Here is a 21,861-nt window from a genome sequence, read left to right as displayed (position 1 = left end):
TGGTGGCGTGCATTTGTAGTCCCAGCTGCTTGGGAGGCTGATGCAGGAGAACCACTTGAACCCGGGAGGTGGAGGTTGCAGTGAGCCGATATCACACCACTACACTGCAGCTTGGGTGACAGAGCCACACTCCATCTCAAAATAAAATAAAATAAAATAAAAAACTATAATGAGATACCTCCTCACACCTTTCAGGAAGGTTATCACCAAAAAGACAAAAGATACCAAGTGCTGGCAAGGATACGGAGAAAAGGGGACCCTTGTACACTGTTGGTAGGGATGTACATTAGTACAGCCATTATTGAAAAAGCATGAAGTTTCCTCAAACAATCAAAAATAGGACTACCGTATGATCCAGCAATCTCTCTTCTGCGTATTTATCCAAAGAAATAAAATCAGTATGTTGAAGAGATATCTGCAGTCCCATTTTCATTGCTGCATTATTCACAATAGCGAAGATAAATAGAATCAACCCAAATGTCCAGTGACACATGAATAAAGAAAATGTGATAAACATCTGTATATATACATACATACACACACCCACACAATAAAATATTACTCAGCTTTTAAAAAGAAAGAAAGCCTCCCATTTGTGACAACATTAGTCAATCTGGAAGACATTATGTTAAGTGAAATAAGCCAGATACAAAGAAAAACACAGTATGATCTCACTTATATGGAATCTAAAAACGTCAAGTTCATAGAAGCAGAGAGTAGAATGGTGGTGACCGGGGTGAAGGGAGGAATGGGAGATGGACAAAGGGTAGAAATTCTTAGTTATGTTAAGATGAGTAAGTTCTGGAGATGTAATGTACACCAAGGGACTATATACAGTTAAAAATACTGTGTAATATATTTAAAATTTGCTAAGAGTAGATCTTAAGTGTTCTTAACATGTACACATGCACACACACACACACACAAAGGTAACTGTGAAGGAATGGATGTGTTAATTAGCTTGACTATAGTAATCAGTTTACTGCATATATATATATATATCTCAAAACATCATGCTATGCACCTTAAATACGTACGATTTCAATTTAAAAAACAAACAAAAAAACTAAGTAAAACCAGTACCTGAGAATAAACTAACATCCGTGAGTCTTGGGATGTAAGGATGTAAGAGAACAAGAAGAGTTCAGATGGAGTAATGCTGCCCAAAACACGATCCTCGGGCCAGCAACATTGGTGTAACCTATGAGCTTGTCGGGAATGCAAATTCATGGTTCCACTTCTCGCCACTGAATCAGAAGCGCTGGACCAAGTGGGCCCAGCAAACTGGTTTCATAAGCCCTCCAGGTGATTCTGATGCCTGCTGAAGTTTGAGAGCCACTGAGCTGGAAGAGTTTCTGGCACAGATGCAGCCTCTACTCAGATGAAACAGAAGGGAGGCGACTTTCTAAAACAAGATTCTTTTTGGAGGGTGGAAGGAGGTGGGGAAAGGAATGCCGTTACTAGAGAAACATGACTTGAGGCAGCAGTCTCCAGCAGGTCCTGGAGGATCAGGGAGACTCCTTGGTGCTTGCCCAGTGGTCACAGCCTGGCCATGAAGGATGGAAGAAGAAATAAGTAGGAAGGGAAAGACAATAAGCATAGGATTTCAGGGGGCCCTGCACTGAGAAAATGTCCCCTTGTGCTCTCCCTATGCCTAGAATTCCTTTAAACAGGACAACGTTTTTTGTTGTTCACTCAGTCCGTTCTTCATTCACCGTTACTTGAAGACATTGCTGAGAACTAAGGACCCACGGCTAAAGAATGTCAGAATCTACTCCCAAGGAGCTCACAGGCCAGAATAATACATTTAAGACGAAAGTGCCAGCTGCAGTCACATATTCCCAGAGGTCCATTGTTTAACTGCAATTTCCCAACTCCATGAAAGGCATAGAGAGGTCACTTACTTTGGTCAGAAAAATGTGAGTGGGGAGATGTTCATCTCTTCATGGTAAAAAACTTTAAGAGCTAGTGTGTGACATGACATGATCCCTTCCCCTTGCCATGGTGACCAACAACCTTCCAGATAGCAATGGGGCAGTCAACTCAAGTTCTCATGTAAGGATGATGTGGAAGAGGGACTGGTCAAATCACAATGGACATGAGTAAGTGAGAAGTTCATCTTTGTTGTTTTAAATACTGATATTTAGGGGTTGTTTGTTACTGCACATAACCTATTCTGACTGATACAAGTAAGTATTAGTATTATTCCAATGTTACATATAAAGAAATAAAAGAGAGATTAAAACAACTTACTAAAATACAGAGAGGTGGTGCTGTAGTCTGAATGTGTCCCCTCCACCAAAATTCCAATTCATATGTTGAAAGTTAATGACCAATGTGACAATGCTAAGAAGTGAGGCCTCTAGGAGGTGATTAGATCGTGAGGGCTCCACTTTCACAGAGAGGATTAATGCACTTATAAAAGAAGTTTCATACAGCCTTCATCCCTTTTGCCTTTCTACTTTCCACCATGTGTGGCACCACCTTTCACCATGTGTGGCACCATCTTGGAAGCAGAGAGCAGCTTTCACCAGACACTGAACCTGTTGGCCTTGATCTTGGAGTCTCCCAGCCTCTAAAGCTAGGAAAAATAAATTTCTGTTGTTCATAAATTACTCAATCTGTGGTATTTTGTTATAGGAGTAAGAACAGTCTAAGACAAGTGGTGTCACTGAGTAAATGTTTTTGGTTTAATTCCTGATGCTCTGGCATCAGGAGCCAAAGGAAATTCAATTACTTGATTCCACAAAGATTCCCTCTTGTAGTTCTAGTTCATACTTTGCCACATTGATATTTGTTTATATCACATGACTAATAATTGATCAGAAATTGCCCGCATCTAGACAAAAAATAATGAATGCTGGAGAGGATGCAGTGAAAAGGGAAGTCCTATACACTGTCAGTAAGAATGTAAATTAGTACATCCACTATGGGAAACAGTATGGACATTTCTCAAAAAAACAAAAATAGAAATACCATATGATCCAGCAATCCCAGTACTGGTTATTGATCCAAAGGAAAAGAAATTAGTATATCAAAAAGATGCCTGTACCCCCATGTTTATTGCATCACCATTCACAATAACAAAGATATGGAATCAACCTAAGTGACCATCAACAGATGAATGGATAAAGAAAACATGGTATATTCACACAATGGAATACTATTTGGCCACAAAAAGTAGTAAAACCATGTCATCTGCAGCAACATGAATGGGATGGGAGGTCATTACGTTAAGTGAAATAAGTCTGGCATGGAAAGACAAATATTGCATGCTATCACTCATATGTGAGAGCTAAAAAAGTGGATCTCTTGGAGGTAGAGATGAGGATGGTGGATTCCAGAGGCTAGGAAGAGACTGCGGGGGAGTGGTGGTATGTAGAGGTGTTGGTTAATGAGTATAAACATATAGTTAGATAGAAGAAATAAGTTATCATGTTCAATAGCAGAGTAGGGCAGCTATAGTTAACAACAACGTATTGTACATTTCAAAATAGCTAGAAGGCAGGACTTGATATGTTCCCAATACATACAAATGAGAAAAACTTGAGGTGATGGATACCCTAAATACTCTGAGTTGATCGTTACACATTCTATGCATAACAAAATATCACATGTACCCCAGAAATATGTAAAATATTCTATATTAATTGTATAAAAAGAAACTGCCCTCATCTGAAGAGGTTAAGCTTATTGCCCACTGTGACTCAGTGTGTGACCAAAGTAAGGACCCAAACTCAGATCTTTCTGACTCTAAAGCCTGTGATTTTATCACAATGCTTCATTGCTGTCACGGCTAAATGTACTCTAAACCAAGTAAAAGTTCTCGTCTCAACTCCACCCTTAATAGTAATAACCTTGAGGTAATAATTTAAGCAATGGCTTCAGGTTTTTATTTGTAAAGTGGGAATATTTACCTTCCCTTCCTCACAGGTTGCTATGAGCTAGACTGAGTTTTAAAGGTTTGTAAATCATACATCAAAGAATTAGAAGTAGTAAATCATAAAATTTCAGCTCTGGGACAGTCTCTGGTTCATGAGTGGCTCTAGAAAAAAATAATTTCATATTCATCTCTTTAGAAGAAAAGCTTTTTACTTTAATTATTTGTGATGGAAATAATAATACTTCATTCTAGGCTCCTCAAACAATATTAAACATAATTTTATTTTCTTTTGATGACTTAGAGTTGTTTTGGTATGTTTTGATTATGAGTATCAACCAGGACATGGTTTTGAGCAGTCCTCTGACAGCTGTGTGAAAAGCCAAAGTCTTTCCTAAGCTCATCTACATATGATCAAGAATGGAAAATGACTTTTTAAAAGCATAATCATGCCAAGAGGCGAATGTGGTTAGTGTGCTCATACTAGTGAAGGTCTGCAGGAGTCTGGAGGAGGAAGAGATGGCCACTAGGTCAATACCACCACTGATACTGGTGGGCTACTGCAATTGTCTTCTGTCCAAATCATGAGTGAGGATTTTAATTTGCTGTGGCCCTGGAAATGAGATAACAAAGTAAACAGGCTTATGGATGTGTGCAAATTAAGAGCAAGCAAAGTTGGAGCGAAGACTTTGAGTATATATATGCGTTGGAGTTTACGACAACTATTTGACTTGTTTGATTATGAATATCAACCTGGATATGGTTTTGTGCAATATCCAGACAACGAAAAGCCAAGGTCTTTCCTTAAGAAGCTTATCTACATATGATCAAGAATGAGAAATGGCTTTGGAGTTTTTAAAATTTTGTGTGTGTATGTCTACTTCCTGGTTTTGTTTCATCCTTAATAAGCAAAGGTCCATAGAGTGTAAAGTTATAATACTGAATAGCCTTTAAATGGTTAAAGAGTTGTTAGATATGTTGTAGCCTTTGAGTAGAGGAAAAATCTGTTCTAGATTTTGCATTCCATATAATACAAAGAATTTATAAAAAATCCTTTCCACTTGTTCAGGGCTTGCCAGTGTATTTAAATTTCTCCACCTAAAGATTCTTTCTATACACACTTATATGTTGCTAAATCAGCTTTGACCCGGGTAGATAAAGCTGTTGATATTTTCAAACTAACTTTTAAAAAGCACTACCCATTTGTGCTCAAATTTTCATCATTTTATTTTTTTCAGACTCAGATTGTCAGAATAATTCAACACCGAAAGTAAGTGTTTGAGTGACATTCAAATCAGTCTTTCATTCACTCACTCACTTGTTACATTTATTTTCATTCATCTAACAAATATTTAATTAGCATCTACTATGTGTCAATCACTCTGCCAGGGGCCCAGGGATAATATGATGCACAACTCAGACTTGATCCTCACCTTCTTAGATCTAAATCTTGAGTGGAAAGACAGAAATTAAACAAGCAATTATATATATGATATGTATTAAAAAAAGAAAATAAAGTATGGTATGGAAGTGAATATCAAGGTGGGCAATCTTAGTCTGTAAGGTTTTAGAAGGCAGTTTGAGGAAGTGACTTGAAACCGAGATAGTGCAGGGAAGGGAGGGAAGACTAGCATGTGCCAAGTCTCAAATACTGAAGTACCCAGTTTCAAAGAAATGAATGAAAAAACAATGCGGCTTGGGCAGAGAGGTGAGTGAAAAGATAGCAGGGCAAGATCATCTGAGATTTCATAGATCATATTAAGGAGTCTGAACTCTGTCTTAGGAGACACCATGATGATCTCTTCTAGCAGAGATAGAACAGGATCAGATTTGCATTTTTATAATATTCATGCTGCTGTATGGAAAGGGGCAAACAACAGATGTAGGAAGACCATTTAAGAAGCCCCTACAGTAACCCAGGAAAGAGATGACAGCAGCTTGAACCAGGGTGGCAGTCACTAGGGTGAACAGAGTAGACAGAACAGATAGCTATTTAGAAGACAGAATACAAAGACCTTGACACCGGGTGTGGGCAGTAAAGATGAGCAGCTATCAAGATGATGCCCAGTTGCTGGCTTGAGCAACTGGATGCAGGATGGCACCTTTTACTGGAATAAGAACAAATGAAAAGAAGCTGTTTGGGGACAGAGTTTAGTTTTGAACATGTTATTGGTTCTTACATTCCTAGAGACTTGCTGTTAATTGACTATATGTATAGATACACACACACACACACGCATGCACGCACGTGCACACACACACACACAGAGACAGAGAGAGAGAGAGAGAGAGAAAGCAATCCTATAATCAAAACTAAAAATTTAATCCACTAATAAGCATGAGGCTTAGTGACTATGAATCATAATAATGTTGTTTTTCTTAGTGAAATACAATCTCTGAATCTTCACACTAGAATCAAATGCTGGCTGATGAGTATAATTTGGGACTAATTTCTGTTCTCTTACAGCATCATTTATTTGATAACGAAGGAGAACTGTGGTAGCATTTAGTATAAAGTAATTGTTAAACTCAATATACTATTAAGAAAACAACAAGAAAAAGCCTGCCTCCAACTGCTTCCAAATTAAAAATCTTAATAAAAATCAATGTCATTATGACATTAAAATGATAAAAAGAAAAAAAATGCCACAATATTTAGAAAATATTTGGTATATAAAACACTTTGAAACCCTGAAAGAAGAGAGAATTCAAAGTATCATTGTTACCAAATTATTACCAGTTTGATTTTCGAATGACTTGTTTCAACAGATAATGAATTTTCACTAATGATGCTTGCATACTGTGACACTTCCTTATATCCACATAGCATAATAATTCAGCTGCATATCATATCACAGATTTTTCTTTTAGGTTTGGGTGCAACCTCAGACACCCTTCAATAACTGCTTAGTGGCAGCAGGAAAAGGAGGGCTTCATGACATGTGGGTAGAGGAAAGGATATCTCGTGAGCATGGGAGGGGTGGACAGATTTCTCGTAATTTAGTAAACAATTAAAGTAGGGCTCAAAGAGACCCCTACATCCTTTCAAAATGTAAGGATCTGCCATGTTATGGAGACTTCAGCTCTTTTTCTATGTACTGGTAAATAGTTTTGTTTTCATTATATAGAGCTGATTTCTTCACCAAGGAATGGTGCAATTCATTAATAATGAAACTTGTTATTGGCAAGTCAGGCACACGAAAGTGAGGAGAACATATTAAAGGATGCATCCCTCCAGGTTTGAATTTTATCTTTTAGTCTCACAGGGTACACAGGGACCTTCTGTTCATTCTCCCAAATCCTCCCGTCCTAGTACCTTATTATGTCCTCAGTAGGAAAAGGAAAACCCTCTCTTTGAGGTCAAACCTTTCTTCTTTCCAGGCCCTAATGGTCCCTAACTCCCTGGTTGGCCTCTCTTCCTCAGAGTAACCTCTTTCCTTCTGCTTCCCTTGAGGATAATTCTGCAAGTCTTTCCATTCCATTGAATTGCATTCCACGCAGGGTGGTAGGGATGAGCTTTCCGTCCCGAGGGGTAGATTATCTACAAAACAATAAAATATTTCATGCTGAACCAAATACTTGACTTCCTATGAATGAATATGCTAAGGAGCCTCTGACTCTTCCTTTCCTTTATATTTCATATCCAAAGGTGGGTTTGGAAGTTCAGTATGGTGCTGGCCCCATAAAAACAGTCTGTGCAGAGCAAAGAAAAACAGTCCTCAAACCATACATACATATTTGCTGGTTTACTTGTTTATGATGTGTCTCCTCCACTAGATTATACAGGGAACATTTTTGTTCACAAGTTCTTAGCATAGTGCCTGACACATAGTATGCTTCAAATGACATTTATTAAATGAAGGTGGAATCCAGAGAACTGGACTTGGCCAAATGATGTTACAGGCGTCATTGAACTATTCTGTGCTCATGAGGCTGTGAATTTCAAGAGAGACCATGCATACATTCTTGTACTGAATTATAGACATGTGACAAATTATTACAGTATTTACAAGCACTCTTAATGAAAATTCATCTTTACTAGAATGAGTCATTTGAAAATTAAACTAGTAATAATTTGGTAACAACACTTTAGGCTCCCTCTTCTTCCAGGGTTTCAAAGTGTTTCATGTACCTAATATTTTCTAGATATTGCAGGGTTTTCTCCATATATATATATATATATATATTTGAGGTGGAGTCTCACTCTGTCACCCAGGTTGAAGTGCAGCAGCGTGATCTCAGCTTACTGCAACCTCTGCCTCCTGGGTTCAAGCGATTCTCCTGCCTCAGCCTCCCCAGTAGCTGGGATTACAGGCACCCAACACCATGCCCAGCTGATTTTTGTATTTTTAGTAGAAACGGGGTTTCACCATGTTGGCCAGGCTGGTCTCAAACTTCTGACCTCAAGTGATCCACCCACCTCAGCCTCCCAAAGTGCTGGGATTACGGGTGTGAGCCACTGTGGCTGGACTCTTTTTATATTTTCAATGTCATAATTCATTCATTTTTATTAAGACTTTTATTTTGTGAACAGTGAGAAGCAGGTTTTATTGTTTTCTTAATAGTAAATTAAGTTTAACAATTATTCCATATTAATTGCCAAAGAGTTCTCCTTCAAGTAAAAAATAAATAATACTCTAAGAGAAGAGAAATTAGTCCCCAAATCATATACATCAGTTAGTTTTTAATTCTAGTGTGAGGAGTTAAAACTCCTATTTGGAAGAGGGAAGATAATGATATTCTAAGCAGATAATGTTCAAAAGCTCTGAAGCAGTAAAAAGTTTGATATGTTCTGGGAACAGAAAGAGGGCCAAAGTGGCTGAGGCAGAGATGGACAAGGGGCTGGTCATGCAGCCTAGATAAAAAGCGTGTGATTTGTTAAGTGTGTTTAAGCTGGTTTGTGACACAATCTGATATGCAGATATCACTTTGACAGCTGTAAGGATAATTAATCCCAAAGCGGCAAGAATCGAAGCAAGAAGTAGACCGGGTGAGGGATGCTGGTGGCTTGGACTGGGGTTGTGATAGGAGGTGCTGAAAGGGACAGAAGACAGGACGCACCACATAGCAGGTGAAGGACAAGAATCAAGGGAATTTCCAGATCTCTGGCTGGGGGTATGGCTGTACTATTTATTGACATAGAGAAGACTGAGAGTAGGAAGAAGATTCGGCCTGAGGAGAGCAGTCAGTATTGGGAATCATGAGTTCAGGAGTGGGCATGCGAGTCTGAAATGCCTGTGAGACATCAAAATGCAGATGTCACATAGACACTGGCTACAGGTGCATGAAGCCTGGGGATGCCTACTTGACATCTGTTTTGACATCTCACAGGCATCTCAATGACAACGTTTTAACACAACACAATTGAGACAAAAGAGCATTCCGAAGTAGAGGGCTTCACAGGCAGTTCCAGGAGTAAGATCTGGGCTAGAATACATACTCGGGATTATCAGTATAGATTCCATGTGTCGAATGAGAGCAATCTTACACTTTTGTTCTGTTTAAAAAGACCACAGATAAGATGCAAGGTAAATGAGAAACTGCTGGTACTTGATTCTGAAGTTTCCATCATGAATTACTTTGGACACAAAATCTTCTGAAGACAACTTACTCCTAAGTAATTTATTGTACATACATATTTTACAGAAGATATGTTATAAATATATGTTCATTTCTCACTGAATGCAGAATTAATCAGGCATCAAAGTTTTGCCTTATTAAAATATGTATCTTCACATTAAAAAATAAATTGATATGAGGACATTTAAGAAATAATTTCTCTTCAATTACGTGTTTCAGAATCTTGGTTTCAGAATATGACCACAGATATTTTGTGTATGGCAAACCATTAGGTAACTTCTAAGTCAACCTTCCAAACTAGCATTGAGCCCCATGCTCCTTCATGAACAGTTCACCCCTAAAGCATTCGAAGGGGGTGAGCACAGCAGGAATCCACAGCAGAGCAGAGAATTCCTGGAGACCAAAAGTGGGGTGCCAGGGCTTGGCTAGCATGAGGAGGACAGTCACTCAAAGGGGTGGTAGCCCCAGTGGACTATTCAAGTCTGAGCTGGGTAAAGACGGGTATCTCCACAGGAAGGGGAGTGGTGGTGTCTAGGCACAGAGTTTCAGAGCCCAAGCTGAGAGAGGAGCACTTCATATGGGGCTGTGGGCCAGCACAAGGTGTTAGAATCTGAGAGAACTGAGATGGGACTCCCTGTGGGAGGGGAAAGGTGGATGAGGAACGGCAATGCAGAGCACAGCCATGCAGGGAATCAGCACCGACAGTGAGAGGCAGGAGTCCCTGTGGGGCAGAGTGAAGCAAGGGCTGCAGGGATGAGAGACTGTTTACACAGAGAGGGCCTATGAGTGGTGGCAATACCCGGATAGCAACAAGCACACCCATCATTTCAGACCTTGGTTTCTAAACACATTTTCCACTTTAAAAAAAAAAAAAAAAAAAATCAGGCTTCTGGGAGAAGTAGCTAATTTCACAGCTAGAGCAGGAAAAGGACAAGATGAGCTCACAATGATTAGTGCTAAAAAAAAAAAAAGAAAGAAAGGCAAGGAAACATTCAAAGAATGATGGGGTAGGTCAAAAGGCTTGAATGAGCTTCCACTGGTCAAATATGGGATAACTGAGCATCAAAATAAATAATGATAGTATCAGATTTTAACCTACCAAACCATGAGTCCATAATAGAAATAAATGTATACATTGATAGTTTAATAAGGAACAAGATATTTACATACATTTGATGTATGTAAATAATATAAAAAATAGTAATTAAAAATGGAAAATAATATGCAATTTTACAGTGGCAGACATGCCTAATCGAGTGACCAAACTGAACATCATTATCATGGGACAAACTGAAATGCAGTAACCAACACAATGAGAAGACAGCACGACTTCTGTGATAATCCTGCCAAACCTGACTCTAACAGCAAGCAAGCACCAAACAAACTCACCTTACGAGACATTCTATGAAATAACTGCCCTTTCCAGTTTATGAAAGTCAAGCAGATGCCAAAGAAACATTCCAGATTGAAGCAGAATAAAGAGAAACGACCACTAAATTCAACACAAGATTTTGGATTGGATCCTTCTGCTATAAAAGGCATTATTGGGAAACTGGCAAAACTGAAGTGGGATCTGAGAATTCTGTGGTAGTAATATACCAGTGTTAGTGCTTTGAATTTGATGGTTATGTTGTAGTTAAGTAAAGAATGTCTTTGTAAGAAATGCACACTAAAGTGCCTGGAGGTGAGAGCAAGTTACTTTGAAGTGTTTTAGGAAAACAGTTTTTTGTACTATACTTGCAAAATTTCTGTAAGCATAACATTTTTAAAAAACTCTTTTAAAAATTGCATTTATTTGTCTTAGCACCCAATAAGCTAAGACACTTACCCCAACATAGTCAACTACTGGTTTAAAACTAATCTCAAGTGTCTTTTTTTTATTTTTATTTTTATTTTTATTTTTCTGAGACAGAGTTTCACTCCTCACCCAGGCTGGAGTGCAATGGCACAATCTCGGCTCACTGCAACCTCTGCCTCCTGGGTTCAAGCGATTTCCCTGCCTCAGCCTCCTGAGTAGCTGGGATTACAGCCATGCGCCACCATGCCTGGTTAATTTTTGTATTTTTAGTAGAGATGGGGTTTCACCATGTTGACCAGGCTGGTCTCAAACTCCTGACCTCAGGTGATCCACCTGCCTCAGCATCCCAAAGTGCTGGGATTATAGGCATGAGCCACTGCACCTGGACTGATTTTCCAAAACTTCCACTAAAGGGATGCAGTCTCCCTATGATAGGCAAGTCTAGAGTCCACTGTGGCTTTCCTAGAGCTACAATAACACTGACAACTTATTCTTAATTAAACGAGAACATCATGCCCCTAAATCCAGTCTTATCAGAATTAAGAAATAAGTTCATTAACATTTCACTTGGGCTTTTGAAGTGGTAATTCTTGTCATGTTTTCTGATTATCACTTACCTTTGTTGAAACAAGGGATCTGCCACACTCAACAGGAGCAATGACTCATTTTTGTACATGGGTTCTAAATACTACAAAATTATACCATTGAAATCTTTTCGCCCAAAAGACTTCTAACACTACTAGACAATTTCAGAGAAATATGAGGTTTTTCTTTACATGGTTCTTTTTCCATTTAAGCAACTGCTATATATTCCCTTTAAATAAAAACAGTCTAGAAAATGCCCACAATTACCATGAGATCATCTGGATTTAGACATTTCATTTAAAAATGAAAAAGTTAATGTTAAAGGCTCTTATATCACTCCACAGACTTTGGGTTCATTTGAATTTCGTCAGCCCTTTTCTTGTTTCTTACTGAAGAGTTTCTAATGTGTAAGATGAGAGCAAAGCCAAAGTGATGAGGTTGGTCTTCAGTTCCTTCCTAAATCAGCCAGACCACACAGGGAATTCCCACTCACGGAGAACTCACAAAGAAACTCTGATCACAGGAACACCCAAAAGTCTACCCAGGAGATAAGTTAAGGCTCAATTCCATAAGTTAACTCAAACACATTCACTTTAGTTTCAAAATATATGATATGCAATCTAGCATTTTATTTTAAAGAAACATAGTGTGCAATTTTGCTGTTAGAGTCATATAAACTGTAATAAATACCATAGATCTTCTAAAAACTAACTTCTCAAACTTTTCTGATTTTTTTATTATTTATTATTTATTATTATTATTACTATTATTATTAAGATTGAGTCTCGTTCTGTCGCCCAGGCTGGAGTGCAGTGGCGCGATCTCGGCTCACTGCAAGCTCCGCCTCCCGGGTTCATGCCATTCTCCTGCTTCAGCCTCCGGAGTAGCTGGGACTACAAGCGCCCACCACCATACCCAGCTAATGTTTTTGTATTTTTAGTAGAGACGAGGTTTCACCATGTTAGCCAGGATGGTCTCGATCTCCTGACTTCATGATCTGCCTGCCTCGGCCTCCCAAAGTGCTGGGATTACAGGCGTGAGCCACCGAGCCTGGGCACTTTTCTTATATTTAAAGATTGCAACATACTTCAAGAACATGATTCATTGTTTTTACTTAAACAGTGATTTTTCATTAAAAAAAAACTGAGAAACAGAAAGGAAGTACCTTTCATACATAAGGCCATATTATTCCATAGAAAATAACTGTCTCAAAAATCATATCGAGATTCACTATAATTAGTCCTGGCCTCCCAAATCCTAGGTCACTGGCTTTTAAGACACCGAATTATCCTCTTCTTTAATCTAACCACCTGCTAGTCATGAGATATCAAAATACTTTGTATTATAAGAATGACAGACAGGAAAAAAAAATCCTATCTATCTGAAGAATTACCTGTCCATCAAATCTTTGAATTGGAGCCAATTCTGTCACAGACAGAATGTGGGAAATAGGTCACTAAGTAGAATTAGGCAAAGGCTGGCACCTCCTCACTGGTCCCTGGAAGCCTGTCAGATCCCAGGTAGTTGCAGAGACAAACTTGTGCAGAGGAGCCTGGCATGGCCCAGAGGTCCAATCTGTCCTGAGATTATGTATTTAAGATTATTTCTGACTTCATTTATAAAAGTGTATTTCATATAAAGGAAGGCATGCTCATTCAAAGGGTAAAACATAAATAACCACTTAAAGATAAATAATACAATTTAAAAATAGACTTTGAGGTATCATGTGTCAGTTCATGTCCAACGGTAAGCAGGAGTCAAGTGAGAATTAGAAAAGATTATTGGGGAAAACACCTGTGACAGATAAAGAAAAGAGGGTGCAGGAAAAGGTAGAGAAAACCTTAGACCACCATGAAGCCTTGGAAGCCACGAAAGGAAGGAAAGAAAGCAGGAATGAGTAGGAGGAGACTCAGATGCATGTGGCTCTGAGAAAGTATCAAGCAAGGACTGCCCATTAGAGGAGTGGCATGTGAGACAGAGCTGGCCTGGCACTCATATCCCACCATGCTCAGTCACTGTCTGGGAACATCCCAGGGTCGGGGAGGGGGTGGTGGTCCTGTGTGAATGCTGTGATGGATCAGATGTGGCAGCTGCAGGCTGTTGGCCAATTACTCCTATGGTAGTTCTCCCCTAAAGGGAGATCTGAGTGGCACCCTCCTCAGTGGTGTCAATGCAGAAACAACCAAACTAGAAAAACAGTATGCATATACTACACAGGTCTTTTCATATCATTCTACTACTTGAAAGCCTGTTAAACTTCTCTGTTACCCACATCATAATATCCAAACCCCTCCACAAAGCACATGGTCTTTCAGAATCTGGACCCAGCTTTTCTGGTCAACTCCATTTCCTACCTCTTCTCCATAAGCACCCTACTACCCACACTCAAGCCACATGTATTTCCTCATGCCCACCCCACATGTCTCATGTCCTTTTTGCTCCCTTGACTTTTCAGATGCTCCTTTCTTTGTTTGTCTGTATCTGATTCCCCAACCCTGTCTAAGATGCAACACCTGCCAAATCCATTCAGGCCTCTGGGGTCATCCAGAGATCATGGAAAGTAGATAAGGAACAGGTCAGGGTCAGAGGATGGAGGCTAGAAACAAAAGCAGTGTCTCAAATACTCAGAGGGTCTGGGAAGAGGTTTATCATAGACTTTCTCTGGCCTCAAGTGTAGTTGGAGGAAATATCCGGGAAAGTGCCTACCTGGGCAGAAAACCCAGAATGCTCCCCTCCTGATCCCTCTGGTAAATTCCTATCCATCCTTCAAGACCCTCATTGGGTTCTGAAGCCTCTACAGTCTGCTCTGCCCAATCCATCAGGGTTCATAACTCCTTCCTTTGGGCCATTATGGTATTATGCACTATGGGGCACTTTTAGTACTCTTCTGGGAATACTGTTTGCATATCTGCCTCCAGACTGCTCCAAACTCCTTGACCATGCTTTACCAACCTTTGCATGCCCCACATTTTGCAGGTGGAGCATAGTAAGTGCTCAAAATAGGTTTGATGAATGAATGGCATTTACTACAAATATAACCATAGAGATGATATGTAAATAATACATCAATATACTTGTTACATAAAAATAAAAAGGATAGCAGACATAAAATTCAGAGATCAGGTCTGAGATGCAGTCTCTTAAATCTATTTCTAAGGAGAATAAATTTCAAAGTTTGTGAGAGTCAGGCTCCCTTCCTATGACCCTTTATATAACTTTTCTGTTTCTAAAATGTTATTTGCAGTCTGATTTGCAATATAAATTATTTGTCTGCTTAGTTTTCTCCCCTCTACATTAGAGGCAACTTGGAGATTATTGGCTCTTGCTCATCTCTACGTGTCTTGCAGCACCTATCAGTGTTTTAAACATAGTAGGCATTTATGATATTGACCAAATCAAGTACCACCATGGACACGTGTGTAAACGGACATGAGTAAACGATTATTGAGATAATTCCTCCAAAGAGTGCTAACTGAGGCAACAAAGGTTTTGGTTTTGAATTATCTAGATGGTTATTTAAATCATCTCCTTGCTGAAGTCTGTAAATGCAGACAAAATACACCTCATGACCATTAACAATCCTACTATAGCAAGCTCCTTGTGCAAATAAGAAGAAACTACTAATTCTGTTGTCATGCAAGTGTGATATTTCACAATCTTGATGCCCAAACCACATTCCAAAATGAACCAAATCTCTATATAAAAGAAAACATTAGGTCAGATTTCTTCCAATTAATTTTGCTTCTGTCACTGTATTTCAGATGGTACTTAAAATACATTGAAGCATTTTCAGATGCAGGGTCAAGCTTCTCTGCCTCCCTTCACCCCCTCACCCACATAGCCTTAATATAGCACCACAAGACTTCCAGAATGCAATTATAATTCCAGGGGCCTTTCACATTATGTAATGGAGGTTTCACTCTCCCCATATAAAAATAAAAGGAAAACTATACTAAAATCAGGTACAATGTGCTCAAAACCAAGAAAACTAGATTAGAAACTCTTTAAGGTTTACGTTTAACATTTAGCAGAGAGGAAAAAATAGCCATGAGCTTTGTTCAGGAAACTAAAGGAGAAAGTTTAAAAAACATGGAGAGATCAGCCACCAAGAGATCAAACAAGGCCCAGATGGGAGGCTAAGACATAAAGACAGTGAGTATCAACTACTCCCACTAAGATTTCAGTCTTAAAGGAAAAGAGAAAGAGCATTAGTTAGAGATAGGTACACAATTAAGGAGAGGGGATTGGGCTTCTGTTTAAGACAGAAGAACTGCTTCTGACAAGGCTGACAAAGTCAAACCAGACTATTTCCAGGGTGTAAGACTGAGAAGTAAAGTTCCTTCATTTGGAAGTCGGGACATTATGTATTAGGTATAGAGACTACAGCAATGCACCTGGAAAATGTGAACTGGACAGGAGAAAACTACTGTCACATGTATTAACGTAACATAGATTTGTCTCACAAACACAATGGAGAGTGGAAGAGCTACTTTCAGAGGACTATATATATTTAGATTCCATTTATATTTAAAAATATGTGAGACTAAACAAGGTTTTTAAGGGATGCATACACATGACTAAACTATAAAGAAATGCAAGGGGGAATCAATGTAAAATTCAAGATATTGTTTAGGGGAATGTGGGAGGAGGGATCAGAGCACACAAGGGCTACAGATATATTTAAAAGGGTCTAGTCTTAAGCTGGATAGTGTTTTTCTAAGTATTATTCTTTAAGCTGCACATATATTTTATATTTCTCCTCTATGCATGTGGTATATTCTATATATTTTTTAAAATCAAATATAAATAAGACAGAAAAAAACTTGGCTGTATGATACATAAATGGAAAGGAGCCAAGAGGAAAAGTTAGATATTGAAGATATGAAAAGACAAGGATCTGATGGAGACAAATCCTGGAGGAGAAATTATGTATGAGCTCCTTCCTGAGGAATGCATTAACTTTGGAGAAGAGGGTCATCTATTCCCAGAAGCCAGGGAATGACAGAGGGTGAAAATAAGCTTGTATTAGTCTGAAGTAGATAAAATTGCTGGTTTTGCAAGTCAAAACCTAGTCAAACATGGGCAGGGTCATATGTGTCCACTCAAGACATGAAGAAGCAACCCGCAAGTGAGGTGTTAAGCATGTGCAGTGTCTGTCATCTGGATTAGGAAGCAGCCCATCTACCGCAAGCTAGCAGTGGGTCAGGAAGCCTGGGGAAGGCGATGAGAGCCAGCATAGGGAGAGGACACTCCAGGTGTGCACAAGAGGGCTGCTGAGCAGTGCTGAAAGCACATAGGATCTGGAAACCATGACTGTGCAATGGCAATAGCCCACTAAATTGCACGATTTTCTCCAGGAGCACTGAGCAACCCAGTTCCCAGAGGAAAGTGAGTGTTCCCAGGAATATGAAAACGCATGATTCCTCATTCTCAGTTAGAATGATTGTCCTACCACGATGCAAAGTCAACTAATGGAAAGTGAACTATAAGAAGAGACCAAAACAAAACTGCTGTAGTAGTCGAATTTAAGTGATAAAAGCAATTCTTAAAAGTTTCTGAAAATGAATTTCCATTCATAATTGCCACAAAAAGAACAAAATACCTAGGAATACAGCTAACTAGGGAGGTGAAAGATCTCTACAAGGAGAACTACAAACCACTGCTCAAAGAAATGAGAGATGACACAAACAAATGAAAAACATTCCATGCTCATGAATGGAAAGAATCAATATCATTAAAATGGCCACACTGCCCAAAGCAATTTACAGATTCAATGGTATTCCTATTAAACTACCATTGAGATTCTTCACAGAACTAGAAAAACATTTTAAAATTCATATGGAACCAAAAAGAACTCCAACATCCAAGGCAATCCTAAGCAAAAAGAACAAAGCTGGAGGCGTCATACTACCCTACCTGACTTCAAACTATACTATCGGGCTATAGTAACTAAAACAGCATGGTACTGGTACCAAAACAGACACGTAGACCAATGGAACAGAATAGAAATCCCAGAAATAACCACAGAACTATAACTATCAAATCTTTGACAAACCTGACAAAAACAATGGGGAAAGGATTCCCTATTCAATAAATGGTGCTGGGGTAACTGGCTAGTCACATGCAGAAGATTGAAAATGGACCCCTTCCTTACACCATATACAAAAATTAGCTCAAGATGGATTAAAGACTTAAATGTAAAACTCAAAACTATAAAAACCCTGGAAGACAACCTAGGAAATACAATTCAGGACATAGGTATGGGCAAAGATTCCATGACAAAGATGCCAAAAGCAATTGCAACAAAAGCAAAAATTGACAAATGGTATTTAATTTAACTAAAGAGCTTCTGCACAGCAAAAAAGAAACTATCATTAGAGTGAACAGGCAACCTACAGAATGGAAGACAATTTTTGCAAACTATGCATCTGACAAAGGTCTTATATCGAGCAAATATAAGGAACTTAAACAAATTTACAAGAGAAAAACAGCCCCATTAAAAAGTGTGCAAAGGACATAAACAGGACATTATTTTTCAAAATAAGACACTATTTTTCAAATACATTATTTTTCAAAATAAGACATACATGCAGCCAACAAGCATATGATCATCATCACTGATCATTAGAGAAATGCAAATCAGAGCCACAGTGAGATATCATCTCACACTAGTCAGAATGGCTATTATTAAAAAGTCAAAACATAACAGATGCTGGAGAGGTTCTCTGTGGAAGACAGTGTGGCGATTCTTCAGAGACATAAAGACAGAAATACCATTAGACCCAGCAATCCCATTACTGGTTAGATACACAAAGGAATATAAATCATTCTATTTTAAAGACACATGCACATGTATTATGTTCATTACAGCAGTATTCACAATAGCAGAGACATGGAATCAACCTAAATGCCTATCAATGATAGACTGAATAAAGAAAATGTGGTACATTTACACCATGGAATACTATGCAGTCATAAGAAAGAGTAAGATCACATCCTTTGCAGGGAAATGGGTGGAGCTGGAGGCCATTATCCTCAGCAAACTAACACAGGAGCATAAAACCAGATACTGCATGTTCTAACTTATAAGTGAGAGCTAAATGATGAGAACACATGGACACATAGAGAGGAACAACACACACTGGGGCCTACTTGAGGTTGAAGGGTGGGAGGAGGGACAGATTCAGGAAAAATAACTAATGGGTACTAGACTTAATACCTAGGTGATGAAATAATCTGTATAACAAACTCCCATGACACAAGTTTATCTACGTAATAAGCCTGCACTTGTACCCCTGAACTTAAAATAAAAGTTTTAAAAACGCTGTAAGTCATGTTGAAAAAAAAAATAGCAAAATGAAAAAAAGTTCCTGAAATAAGAAGGATTTACTCAAAAACTATAGATGATCCCAGGCTTTTTCACTGTAAAACTACATGTTATGAGATATTAAAAATTTTTCATTCAAAATTGTATAACTTTGAGCATATAATTTGCCTCTTCTAATAATGTTCTGATTATATAAATAATCACCAATGTGAATCAGCAGGTTAAAAATACCTCAAAGTTAAAAAAAAAAACTAATTCTGGATACCATTTATCAAAATAATAACAATAATTAAGAATAATTCATTATTACAGTATCTAAAATTTACTTGGTATGAAAGTGCTATCTTCTATGGTCATACATTCTGTCTAAACCCTGAAAAGAAAATCTGTGATCTACTGTCATCAAAATTAATTATAAAATGGCTTCTTATGAATATCTTGCTACATTTGTCAAAAGAGCTCAATTTAGTAATTAGTGATTATTAATGTAGTCAAATGACAGGTGTCCCTTAGAATGGAGGGGACCATCTTCTATCCAAATGCTTTTCCCTAATAAAACAAGTGGCTTTACCTGGTGTTGCTGCACTTAGAGATATAAAGAAAGAAGCAGGACAGCCAGGGATGGAAACAGTATGAAATTATGCCACTGAGGATTTGGAGAATGGAGAGTGGTAACTGGAGGCAAGATGCAAAAAATTGCAGTTAAAAGTGACATGGAGTCATAAAGAAAAGAGATGGAGATGGCCTCTTGCATACATGTAGATAACATAAAGAGGCTACATTTTTACAATAACAAGAAGTTCTTTATGATATAATTTCTAATAGAGGATAGGGATATTTATAAATAAGATTTTGAATAGAGGTTAGGGATATTTCACTTCATCTAACATACGTACTTTAAACAAACTTTGTATATCAACTTTCTATAAAATTAGATAAGTTGAAAACCAAGGATTTATAGAAATTCCTTGAGTTTGTTATGAGTTGTTTAAACTGCACACGTTATATTCCTCTTTTGTGTCTGCAGTATATTCCATAGGTAGATAGCAAGAAAGAAAAGTCTTGGCTATGATATATGCTGAAGGATGGAAGCCAAAAGGAAAGGGAAATATCAAAGGTAGAGAAAGACAGGAATAGTTGATAGAGTCAAGTTCTGGAAGAGAAGGCAAATATAGAATCTTGAGATGGAGACCCCAAGTAATTCTCATAAGTACAATAAAAAGTTCCTTTGTGGGTCTTATCCGGTTAGTAATAAATCCCTAATAACATAATAATAGATAAATTGATTGTGTTTTTTTATTTAGATCTAGTGAGTGTCAACCTTTTTTTATTTTTTGCTCAACTGATTCCCATTTTCCATGAACAGTGTTGTAGTCTCTCCTGAGGACACAGTGTTTCAATTTTTATTTCTTGGAAATTGCTTGTTGTGTTTCACTTTAAAGTTTTCATCATCTCATCATTTTTATGTCTTTTTTGCATAATACTCTGTTTATTATATGAACTATTCTTATCGCAAACTGTGATATTTTTCCCATAAAAGCAATTCATAAATTCATTCTTTTGAGTTTTGTAGTCATAGTAATAAAATCAAAAGCCTTAAGATTTTTTTTTAAGACAGACAGCTATGAAGATATAAAATTTTAAACTCCTGTAAGGCAAAGCCACCATAGTCTAATTTAGAGCACAAACAGCAAACAGAAAGAAACTGCATGACAGGCAAAGGTACACCGCCCCTACCATATAAACACTTCTTAGAAATCAATGGTTTAAGAAAAATGGAAAAACAGGACATAAACAGGCAATTTACAAAAGAGAAAAACTGAAAAAAGCTCATAAACACACACACACAAACATTAAAAAAGAAATCCTAAGTAAATAAGTGAGATATCATTGTTTTTACCTATCAAATTTACACATTTAAAACAACTGAAAAGACTTATTGATAGCCAAGTATGGAAAAAGTGTGAAGTGGATGTACAATGGGTACAAACTTTCAGGAAAACAACCTTGCAATACTTAATTCTTAAAAATGCATATAACCATAGACCAAATAAAGGTATTAAATATACAAAATTATTTGACAGGTACACAAAAATATATGTACAAGGACACCTGGTTGCAGCACTGTTTAATACAGTGAAAAAGAAAAAAGAAAAGACAAAAAAAGTAAAGAAAAAAGAAAGAGAGAAAGGAAGAGAGAGAAAAACACAGCAAGAAAAAGAAAGAAAAAAGAAAAAGAAAGAGAAAGAAGGAAAGAAAGAGAAAGAAAGAAAGAAGGAAGAAAGAAACAGAGGAGAGAGGGAGGAAGGGAGGGAGGGAGGAAGAAAGAAAGGAAGGGATCTAAAGGATCTGTAATAGGGATTAGTCTATTAATTTATGGTTCAGCTGAACAATGGAATACTATGAGGCTAATAAAAATAATAATTTACTGCTGTGAAAAGATGCCTTCCACATAGGAAGTGAAAAGGCAAGATATTAAACAACATGACACCTGAATACAGTGAGGTGGCACTCTGGGGTAAGATGGACCTCCTTGCTAGAAATACACAGAATTGCTAAAAAAAAAAACTATAAAAACAAAAAAGGTTAATGCATAGCTGAGCTCCGATGATGAACAGAGACATCCCCACTCCCCATTTATTTCCAGAAATGAAGAGGTACCCAAAGTCAGAATGAAAAATTTCAGCTGAT

General features: G+C 38.0%; 1 protein-coding gene across 6 annotated transcripts in view; it reads right to left on the bottom strand.

Moving 5' to 3' along the window:
* The window catches only part of TMEM200A (transmembrane protein 200A), an 84,760-nt gene that overhangs the window by 27,450 nt on the left and 35,449 nt on the right, over positions 1 to 21,861 (bottom strand). The window contains exon 1 of one of the 6 annotated variants that reach the window (XM_025384529.1): positions 1,084 to 1,354. The exons of the other annotated variants lie outside the window; for them this stretch is intronic. The gene's annotated coding sequence lies outside the window, so the exon portion shown is untranslated. Of the gene's footprint in view, positions 1 to 1,083; positions 1,355 to 21,861 lie in introns of those variants that run through there. 6 annotated transcript variants of the gene reach the window in all.

Source organism: Theropithecus gelada, chromosome 4, assembly GCF_003255815.1.
Source record: "Theropithecus gelada isolate Dixy chromosome 4, Tgel_1.0, whole genome shotgun sequence".
In the NCBI taxonomy this organism is placed as follows: domain Eukaryota; kingdom Metazoa; phylum Chordata; class Mammalia; order Primates; family Cercopithecidae; genus Theropithecus; species Theropithecus gelada.
This window is presented reverse-complemented; position numbering and strand designations above follow the sequence as displayed.